This window comes from Fukomys damarensis, unplaced genomic scaffold (assembly GCF_012274545.1).
Source record: "Fukomys damarensis isolate Sample0158 unplaced genomic scaffold, DMR_v1.0_HiC HiC_scaffold_4, whole genome shotgun sequence".
In the NCBI taxonomy this organism is placed as follows: Eukaryota; Metazoa; Chordata; class Mammalia; order Rodentia; family Bathyergidae; genus Fukomys; species Fukomys damarensis.
The window spans coordinates 58,655,491-58,666,975 of NW_022900916.1; the positions used below are offsets into that span (position 1 = coordinate 58,655,491).

The window sequence follows — 11,485 nt, forward strand, 5'->3', positions numbered from 1 at the left end:
TCGTTAATCATTTTAAAACCTCTCTTTTTTTTTTTTTTTTTTTTTTACTTGATCATCTTCAGTTTTGCTTTTTAATGTGTGTTCTCCAGGCCAACAATATTGACATTATTTAGAATCTTGTTGGAAATGTTGGGTCCTACACTGACTAAAACAGAATCTAAAGTTTAACAAGCTTATCATCCACCAGCAACAGGTGAGGACCAGTGCCCTGTGGGCACCTGAAGTGCCCAGCTCCTCCTGGCTGAGCGTATGCCTGGATCCACACTGCAGAGGCACAGGAGGTCTTAAATGCCATTGTTCTGAGCTCCTGAAGATAGAGCAGAAATGAAGAACAGTAAGAGGCCCTTACTCTTTCTAAGTCCCCACCTGAAGGGTAAAGTTACTATATTGAACGGTTTATTCATTATAAACATATTTTTGGCTAGTCCTCGATTTTGATTTATTTCACACGGATAAAGGTGATAGATTAATACCTACCACAAATTGTCATTTTCTAAGCTGTACTTGATTCTACTGTTATCGCTGATTGTATCACTCAGGCTCGTGTTGTGATTGATCTAATCAGTTGTCCTTCCTGGTATAATGAAAATGAGATTGCCCCAGAGTTATTACAGACTCAAAAACCTAAAGACAAGCTATATCTAGAAGATACTTCTGAGAAGTAATCATTCCATATGGGTTTTAAGAGTTGGTTATTTGAAAGATAAATAAAATTGATAAACCCTTAGCAAACCATATCAAAAATAAGGAAAGAAAAAGCTCAAATCCATGCATTTAGGAATAAAACCAGTAAACTCACATCAGATCCAAGAGAAATCCAGAGGATCACCAATACCTACTTCGAAAACCTGAACTCTAACAGAATGGAAAACGCAGAAGAAATGGACAGATTTCTAGATATATATGAATTATCAAAGTTGAATGAAGATAAAAAAAATTCTAAACACCCAAATTACAATTAGTGAAATTGAAAGCATAATTAGAAATTTACCAACAAAGAAAAGCCATGTTCCTAATGGCTTCAATACTGAATTCCATAAGACATTTAGAAAAAAACTATTGCCACTACTCTTTAAATTTTTAAATGAAATTGAAAGGGAAGGAATACTTCCAAATTCATTCCTGGAAGCAAGTGTTACTTTGATTCCAAAACCAGGTAAAGACCCAACTAAAAAGAGAACTACAAGCCAACCCACCTATTGAACAAAGATGCAAAAATCCTCAATAAGATACTGGGAAACAGAATACAGGGGGTCATCAAGAAGATCATACTCCCTGACCAAGTTGGATTTACCCCAGGGATGCAAGGATGGTTCAACATATGTAAATTAATAAATGTAATACAGTATATTAACAGAGTCAAGGAAGAAAACTATATGATCATCTCAATAGATGCAGAAGCATTCAACAAATTTCAACAGCCATTCATGATAAAAACACTGCAGAAAAGCTGGGCTTGGTGGTGTACCCCTGTAATCCCATCACTCAGGAGGCCGAGGCAGGAGGATCACTGTGAGTTCAAGACCAGGTTGGGCTACATAGTGAGTTCCCAGTCAGTCTCAACTACATAGTGAGACCCTGTCTCAAAAACCAAAAGGAAAAAAAACCTCAGAAGTCTGTATGAAAAACCCTGCAGAAATTGGAATAGATGGTTTTTATCTCAACCTGATAAAGGCTATCTATGAAAAATCAACAGCCAACATCATACTAAATGGTCAAAACTGAAAGCCTTCATGCTAAAATCAGGAACAAGAAAAGCATGTCCACTATCACCACTCCTGTTCAATATAGTTCTGGAAACATTAGCCACAGCAATTAGACAAGAGAAAGAAACAAAAGCAATAAAGATAGGAAAGGAAGAAGTAAAACTGTCATTATTTGGTGATAATTTGATATTTCAAGTGGAAGACCTAAAAAACTCTGTCAAAAGACTTCTAGACTTAATTGATAGATTCAGTAGAGTAGCTGCATACAAAGTAAACACCTCAAAATCAATAGCCTTCTTGTACACAAATAACAGACTCACTAAAAGTGAAATTAGGGAAACAAATTCCTTTCACAATAGTATCCAAAAACAAAACAAAAAAAGAAATATCTAGGAATCAATCTAACAAAGTAAGCAAAAGATCTCTACATAACACTCTGAAAAAAGAGATTGAAGAGGATATAAGAAAATGCAAAGATATCCTGTTCCTGAGTAGGAAGAACAAATATAAAGAAAATGGCCCTACTTCCAAAACTGCTATACACATTCAATGCAATCCCAATTGAAATTACAACAGTATATTTCACAGAACTAGAGAAAATACAGAATTTCATTTGGAACCAGAAGAGATCTAGAATAGCAACAGAAATTCTAGGCAACAGAGACATGGCAGGGGGTATCACAATCCCCAACTTGAAAGTATACTTCAAAGCCACTGTGATAAAAACAGCATGGTATTGGCAAAGAAACAGACTCAAGGATCAGTGGAATGGATTCGAAGATGAAGAAACACTTCCAGACATATTCAACTACCCCATCTTTGAGAAAGGAGCCAAACATCCTCACTGGACAAAAGTCTCTTTAATAAATGGGGTGGGAAAAAATGACTTTCAACTTGCCAAAGATTAAACCTAGACCGCTATCTTTCACCATGCACTAAACTACAATCAAAGTGGATTAAAGATCTAAATATTAAAACAGAAACAATAAACTTGCTGGAAGAAAAGTTAGATAGAACTTCTAAAGATACTGGCATAGGAAAACACTTTATGAACAAATTTCCAGTAACACGGGAATCAGCACAAAGAATCAACAACTGGGATCTCATGTTTTTAAAAAGCTTCTGCACTGCAAAAGAAATCGCCAACAGAGCTAAGAGACAACTTACAATGTGGAAAAAAAATTTTACCAGCTGTTCCCCAGACAAAGGTCTACTCTCTAGAATATATAAATAACTCAAAAAAATCAGACCCCCCAAATATAAAGACCCGATTCAAAAATGAGCATCTGAAATGAACAGACATTTCTCAGACAAAGAAGTAAAAGCAGCAAATAAACATATAAAAAATGTTCTACATCACTGGTCATTTTAGAGATGCAGATGAAAACAACACTGAGATTCTACTTGACCCCAGAAAGAATGGCTGCTATCAAGAAATCAACCAATAACAAACGTTGGCGGGTCTGTGATTGTGTAATAAGAAGAAAAGGTCTAAAAGAGTAGGGGAAGTGGGAGGAGTTGGAGAAAGGTAAAAAGGAGAAGAAAAATATGAGAAAACGAAAAACATGGAAACAATGTCTTTGTAAACCAGGAAGTGTGGAGGGGCTGAAGGAGGGCTGGGGAACGGGGAAAATTAAAAACCAAGATAAGTCTTGTAAAGTTGCAAGATCCCAATGAGGAATGTAACTGTACTGTATGTACCAATAAACTTAATACCCCCCAAAGGATCCGAATAAACAGTAAAGTTTAAAAGCATGGACAGCTCCAAGTATTTGCTCCCCAACAAAGTTCAGAAGCTTTATTCCAGATGGACTGATGGAAGTTTACAGAACGCACCATGATATAAACTCTAATAGGGAAGGGACTGTGTCTTTGTTTGGTCTCTGTAGTGTATAGCCCAGAGCAGAATCTATAAATAAAGTTAAATAATTTGGGTAAAAGAGAAGTTAAATTATCTCTTTATTTCAAAAACTGACATTGTTTCAAGTATAATATTTTTAAAAATAAAACATTCTTAAATTTTATTTTTAACTGCCCTTCCCTTATAAACCAAAACATTAAATATGTTACATACAAAATATAACCCAAAATAAATTAAAAGCTGAAACATAAGGCCTGATGCTCTAAAACTCCTAGAAGGAAACATAAGAGGAAAACTTTAGCACACTGGTCTAGGCAATGGTTTCTTGAATATGATGCAAAAATCACACATGACATAAAAAGCAAGTGGAAATGCAAACTGAAAAGCTTCTGCAAATCAAAGGAAACAACAGAATGAAAAGACAGCCTCTGGGATGGGAAAAATATTTGCAAACCATATCTCTGATAAAAGCTTGATATCCAATATTTATAACTCTTAAAATTTCATGACACCAGCAAACCCCAAATATTCCATTTTTTTTTAAAAAAAAAGGCAAATGACTTGATTATTTTTCCGGAGAAGCCATACAAAATCCAAAGGGATTTGAAAATATTCTCAACATCATTAATTATCCAGGAAATATTAAATCAAAAGCGGAATATACCTCTATCTTTTAGAATGGTTATAATTCAAAGAAAACAAATGATGACAGATGTAAGTAAGAACGTGGAGAAACTGGAACCTTGGTACATGATTGTTAGGAGTGGAAAGTGGGACTACCTATGAAAAGTGGAAGATTTCCCCCAAAATTAAAATCAGAACTGCATAAGTACATATGGTCCAGTTATATCATTTCTGGGTATATATCCAAAGGAATTTAAATCAAGATCTTGAAGATATAGCTTACACTCTTACGGCTTATAGAGCTCTTTGCCATTTTGAATTTTTTTCCTCCTAGTAGAGTTTCACTTGTGTTCACCATAAATGTATGTGCAGTTTTCATGATGTTTGTGATAGCTGCTTAAGTGCTGTGACCTAGTGAAGTGAAGAGGTTTCTAAAAGTGTTTTGCAGACAAGTTTTACAAGTATAATATCATCTACGACCTGGCCTTTGGAAGTGAGAAGCTATAGCAAATAGTTGTATTCTGGAAATTAGACAAGGCAGGTGAAAAGACAGCCACGGTGTTTAGCATAGCAAATACTCAAGACCTCTTGTTAGCAAGCATTCCAAGTGTTGTTGGAAATAGCCAACTTCTAATATTGAGGAGTTTTATGCATTGCTCTGAAGTGGGAATCAGTATTGCGTACTTGTCATATACCAGATGCCCTTCTAAGTTTCTTTTGCATTGAGTAGCTATATATTACTCATAACAACCTTATGAGGAAGGCAAGTTTATTATTACCTCTTCAAAGATTAGAACACTGGGGCGCAAAGGAAAATTTTCTAGAGACGCATAGCCGGCAAACAGTAGAGCCTGAATGTAAACTCAGGGTTACTTTGGAGTTCAAATATTTTACATTGTTTTAAGTCACTTTCCTCATTGCTAGGACAAAATACCTGGCACCCGCAACTTTAAGGAAGAGAGGTTTATTTTGGCTCATGTTTCAGTTCCTGGTTGGCTATCTCCCAAGAAGAAGCAGCGCAGCAGAAGGATACGGCAAAGGAGAAGCAAAGGCAGAACCACCGAGGGAGATGTACATTTCTGGGTCACACCCCCAAGGGGGACCTCTTCTGACCAGACCTCTAACAGCAAATCAGCTATATTACCCTTATAGTCCAACTGTGTTCCAAACACATGAGGCTTTGGGCATCATTTTAGATATAAACCATAACATTCCACCCCTGGCCCTGAAAACACTCACAAACTATGGAAAATGCATTTAGCCCATCTCTAAAAGTCATTAAAGTTTTTCTTTTCTTTTTATTGAGTTTATTGGTACATTCTAGGTATACCATACAGTTACATTTATTACTGGGATCTTGTATCTTTACATGACAGGTCTTGGTTCTCATTTTTTCCCCTTGTCCCTGCCCTCCCTTCACCCCCTCTTCTTCTCCCCATTTATAAACACTTTATTTCCATTTTTTTCATTTTCTCATATTTTTCCCCTTATTCTCTTTCCCCTACCCTTCCCACTTTCCCTACACCTTTAGCCCCTTTCTTCCTATTAAAAGTCATTAAATTTTTAACAGTTTCAGTATTTGCTCAAAAAACCAAGTCCAAAATATCCTCTGAGACTTAAGGCAAACTCTCAGCTGTGAACCCTTGTGAAAAATCAAAACAAAAGTTAAATACCGCCAACAAATAATAGCAGAGGGTAAACACTCCTATTTGAAAAGGGAGGAACAGAGAAATGGAAAGAAATCAGATCAAGACAAGATCTAAAACCTAGCAGGGAAAATATTAAATCCTATAGCTTCATGTCCAGCATTGGAGGCAAGTTACGGCAAGATATGAACTCCCAATGTCTTGGTGGGAAGCCTTGCTCTATATACAAACGTAACGGTGTCTCTGAGGCGGGCACCACTCACTGCCTGTTTCCTTCCTAGACATGCCACATTCCTGGCTTCTCCAACTTCCTGGGTTCTCTGCTGCCCCTTTGGCTTCACACTCACAGCCTCATGGACTGCGTTCTCAGGGGCACACTGCTGAGCCTTCCAGCCCTTCTGAAATCTGGGTGGAAGCTTTCTTGATCCCCTAACTCTTGCATTCTGCATGCCGGTAAAACTAGCACCACATGAATGATGCCATGGTCTGTTGCCAGCTCAAACAGTACCAAGGCACTCTTGAATTATGACTACAGAGGTCTCCAAGTGCCTGGATGGCTGAGCCTTGCAAAATGAATCTCAAGGAACCAATTTCAGAGGCGGTCCTTCTCAAGCAGTGCTCTGAGGCAGTCTTCTCTAAAGCTGTCTTTCCCTTTTGCAGTGAGAAGAGTGGGGTCGTCTTGTTTCCCAGGATGCACTCAAGGCATGCTTGCTATCATCTGGACTGAAAGCACTTGGCTTCTTTTTAATCTTTTCAGCCACCAAGTTAACCTCAGCCACACTTTATAGGCTCTAACTTTACAGAAACTTCCTTTCTGGCAAAACTCAAAACTTTTACATCATTCAGCTATGCTGTCTAGATTCTCAATGTAAAGCAGGCTAAAAGCCTCCAACAGTACCACTGCCACAGCCTTAATACTGCAATTTCCTCCACCAGATTAATTTGTCCACTGCCCTTCATCTCAGTCTAACTCAAAGTCTCAGGACATAAGCAAAATGTAGATGAATTTTCTGCCACAGCATAACACACATGACCCAGAGTCCAACTGCCAGTGGAGTCCTTGTTCCCAACTGAAATTTCCTGTGTCTGGTCTTTACCTTCTGCCTTTTTACCAGCATTATGGTCTTCTGAGCTCCAACCAGTATCACACATCAAGTTCAGTTTACAGAATTCTATGGGTGCTTCTCCAGGTAACATCTCTGAACATTTCCAAACTCCTCCCTGAACCAGTTCTAAAGGCTTCTAAACCACATGATCAGATATACTCCCAGCAACAACTCCACTCCTGATACCAAAATCTGTCTTGATCACTTTCCATGTCACTGAGACAAAATGCCCCATATTCACAATCCAAAGGAGAATAAATTTATTTTAGCCCAATAGATAGTATTTAGCATTGTTAATGTTGCTGTTAGGAGATGGGATCTGGTCAGAGAAGGCAGGTGTTATGATCAGGGTTTGCAAGGGAATAGATTGACTACAGAACATATAATTTATAGGATTATTTTATAATAGTCACCCAAAAAGTCAAATGTAGAAGAGTGTAAGAGACTAAGAGGAGATTTAGCCACACACTAGAAACCCAGGGGGCTAGATTCCACAGCAATGTCCTGCACAAGTTCAGCTGAAGGCCTAGAGTCCAGGGCAATGTTCATGAGTCCAGCCAGTGGCCTAGAACCCACTGCGATATCTCATGCTTGTATATATTGAGGATCTTCACCAGGAAGACCAAAGGCCAGTGGTAGAAGTTAAAAAGCCTCTGCCAGCAGGGCGAAGGATTTGTGCCACCAGGCTGAAGGATCTACACTGGAGCCAAGAAGTGATGCTCATGGCAAATATCAGAGCTCTCCTGAGAGGACAGCAACCATTCCCAGCCACACTGAGGATCTGAGCTCCTCCTACAATGACAGAACAGCCAAGTTCGCATCAGGAAAACCACCCATGGAAGATTCCCCACTAAAATGAATAGCCAACGATCTTCCCTTCCAGTTCTCTTTTTATCCTTAGGTGGGTCTCCAATGCCCTAACTGCGTTGATTCAGTTCAGTGGGGCATTCCAAGTTGACCATAAATTAATCCACCACAGCAGGTCACTGGAGGCATGACTTGGAAGAATACATCTCTTTTCCTAATTCCTCCCTTGGCTCTTGGTTTTCCAGATACTACATGGTGGGGTGAGCAGCTTTCCTTTGTGGCAGGCCCACCATGTCTTGTCAACCCTGTAACCTGCCAACTATGGACTAAAACTTCTTAAAAACGTGAACCAAAACAAACCTCTCCTCTTTTAATTTGTTGGTGTCAGGTATTGAGTTCTAATAATGATAAAGTGGCTGAGACATACATATTCTCAAAGTATGTCATAAAAATTGACCTATAGGTGAGCTTTCTCAACTATTTTCGGTTAATTAGCTCTGCCTTCTTGAAGATGCCTTTGAAATAAGTTCTTCCTCCAGATATCAACCATTTAACAGTCTCTCACCACTTCTCCTTGGACAGACGTAGATATGAAATGGTCATTCTGATATAGTTCATTCTGCAGCATTACAAAGTCATAACTCTATTGCAAATTTAAGGATTTGGGTACTTGTGATATTACTAATATCATAGGGATCACAGTGGAACCTTTAGGGGATACAAAGGTCTACTTGAGACAAATGGAGTAATCTACTATAAGCTGTTAACCTGATTTCCTAACTATGCAGTTAAAACTATTCCATTACAAATATGATAGCATAATTTTGACACTAAGTGCTTTTCATATTAAGTTCCTAGACATAGACAGCTAAGACAATACTAGAGTGTGAATTCCTTATTAATTCTATCTCTTTCTGTACTTCTGTTTATGTGTGATATTTTTAGGGGGGAGTCACTGTCCTTTATATATGTATGTTTAGTACTATCCAAAAGATATAATTCTAGAGTTTCTTGTGTCAACTGTCTGCCTCTCTACATTTTGGGATGTTTTTAGGCCATCATATCTCCACCACTTCTTCACACTGCAATAGCAGCCACATTACCAAACTCTTGTTTTCAGTTCTCTCAAGTGTAAAAAAACGTGTGTGTGTGTGGGGGGGTTAAATTGTAATCAATCAAGCTGTCATGTGCGAGGTTTAATGAGCAAATATACAAATTGGTTTGGCCCAGTGGCTGACACCAAGCAAACATTAAATAAACATTATTGTTACCATTAATAACTATAGAGTAGGGGGTGCTGACTTCCTCATAAAGTACTATGGAGATATTGTCACAGAACCACAACCCATACTTAAGAGACTTTTAGGGTTGATGGGAAGGGTCTTAGATTTTAAAAATATAAATCCCTTTTTTAATTGAATTTATTGGTACATTTTAGGTACACAGTACAGTTACATTCATTATTGGGATCTTGTACCTTTACATGATAGGTCTTGGTTCTCATTTTTTCCCCTTGTCCCTGCCCTCCCTTCACCCCCTCCTACCCTCCCCATTCACAAACACTTTATTTCCATTTTTCATTTTCTCATATTTTTTCGTTTCCCTTATTACCTTGCTCCTGCCCTTCCCACTTTCCCTATACCTTTAGCCCTTTTCTTCCTATTTCACAATGTCAATTATCTCACTATAAATCCCTTTTTTAAATAACAGCTAACATGTATTGATCACTAGCTGACAAGCAGGAATTGGGCTATGCACATTTAAACATAATTTCATTTCATTTTAACTAAGATACTGTGAATAATTAAATTTACCACAGAGATATTAAGTAATTTATCAAAGCACCCTCTTTAGAAGCAATTCAGCTTGGATTTTTAAACTGCTTAGAAATAAATATTCTTATGTACTTGATTTAACTAAGCAACAATGATTCTCATACTTTTCTTTATAACAATGCTTCTCAGGCTTTTTACATGTGCAGCAACCATCAAATGAGAAAACACTTTAGTGATGCTAGCACTCTGGATTTTAATAACCAATACAATTGGGAAAAAAGGGATGAGTTGGTATTTTTAGACTGAATGTAGTTTTATGGGGGAAAAAAAACTATACCACTGTTGATAATTTTCTTTTCCTAAGGATTAATACAAATTTCAGATGAACAAAAAAAAGATCCAAGAACAAGAGTGTAGATTTTCTGACTCCTTGACAAAATGTTTTATTCATTTCTTTAGAAAAAGTGTTTACTTGATAAAAAATGTATACAGATGCTCTTTGAGGATGTTATACTGCACAAAACCCAGCACAAATTGAAAATATTTTAAATAAAAATGCACTTCATGTTCCTGACCTAATGAGTAACCTAACTTATCAACATAATACAGTGTACAGTAAAAAATATTTCACCTCACTGCATCCTGCTCTGGGAGCTGTGGCTTGGTCCTTCTGCTAAATATAAGAGTAGTTTACCATACAGTGCTAGCTCTGGAAAAGACCAAAATTCCAAGTACAATTTCTCCTGATTGTCTTCAGACCATCGTAACTTGAAAAACTGTAAGCTGAACCATCACAAATCAGGGACCAGGTGTATGCATTTACAGAGTACAGCACAATGGTCCAAACTATGTATACATTGTGGAATGGCTAAATGAAGTAATTAAAATATGCGTTCACTCACATATTTATTTATTTATTAATTTATTTTGGTTTTTTATTTTTTGTTTTTTGAGAAAGGGTCTCACTATATAGTTGAGACTGACCTGGAACTCACTATGTAGCCCAGGCTGGTCTCGAACTCACAGTGATCCTCCTGCCTCAGCCTCCCGAGTGCTGAGATTACAGGCATGCACCACCATGCCCGGCTATTCCTTAATCTTTTTGTTGGTGAGATACCAATATGTTCATCAATCAATACAAATCAGAATTGTATTATGAGGGCCATATTACTTTTTAAACATTACTTAATGTCGTTTTCATTCATTTGTCCTTTATTTGTTCTACTCTCTGTAATACCACACAATGTATTGATTTCTCACATAATTTAAAGATGGGAGATTCAAATGGATTACTATGTTTCATTGTGATTTATACATCTGAGAGTATCCCAGCTCCTGGAGAGAAAGGACCTTTTCTACATGTGTATCTACATGTTTGATACACAATGCCTGGTAGACAGTATGAACTAAATTTGCTAAATGAACAGTGTTCAATATTTAAACAGGTGTTATCACAATTTATAATACCCGACATATTTCATATTCATCTATATCGTTACATATCCATGAATATAGAACATGTATAGCTCTCTAGATAGTTCATTATACTTAAAATATTCAAAAATTCTAAGTGACTTTATTTTGAACAGTATAAAATGTTACACCTACTCATTTTTACATAGTATTTTGGATAACCTGTAAACTTGTAACATTTCCTCAAACTCTACTTAATAAAGCCATTTGCCACAAAAATAATTCCAAGACCAAGGAACACTGTACAATGAGAAACTTTGGAAATTGGAGACAGGCAAACAGATTTATGTGCTTTTTACCCATTATGAGGTCTTGTTTTACTTATTTATTTATTTTGTAATTTAGAGTTTAAATAAGGTAGCAAAAGAAAAGAAAACCCACCTAAGTCGGAAGGACGGCTAAACTCGCCAGAAGCCCGGCCCTGGGAAGACCTCCAACATCCCAGCATCCCTCGCGCTGGTCCGGTAGCTCTTCTCCCTAGTCTCTA

At 37.4% G+C, this 11,485-nt stretch overlaps 1 long non-coding RNA gene across 1 annotated transcript in view; it reads right to left on the reverse strand.

The window, feature by feature from the left end:
• Window positions 1-11,443, reverse strand: part of LOC104847847 — a 32,116-nt gene extending 20,673 nt beyond the window's left edge. The window contains exon 1 of the long non-coding RNA XR_776250.2: window positions 11,380-11,443. This is a non-coding gene — a long non-coding RNA (uncharacterized LOC104847847). The remainder of the gene's footprint in view (window positions 1-11,379) is intronic.
• Between the last annotated feature and the right edge of the window lie 42 nt (window positions 11,444-11,485).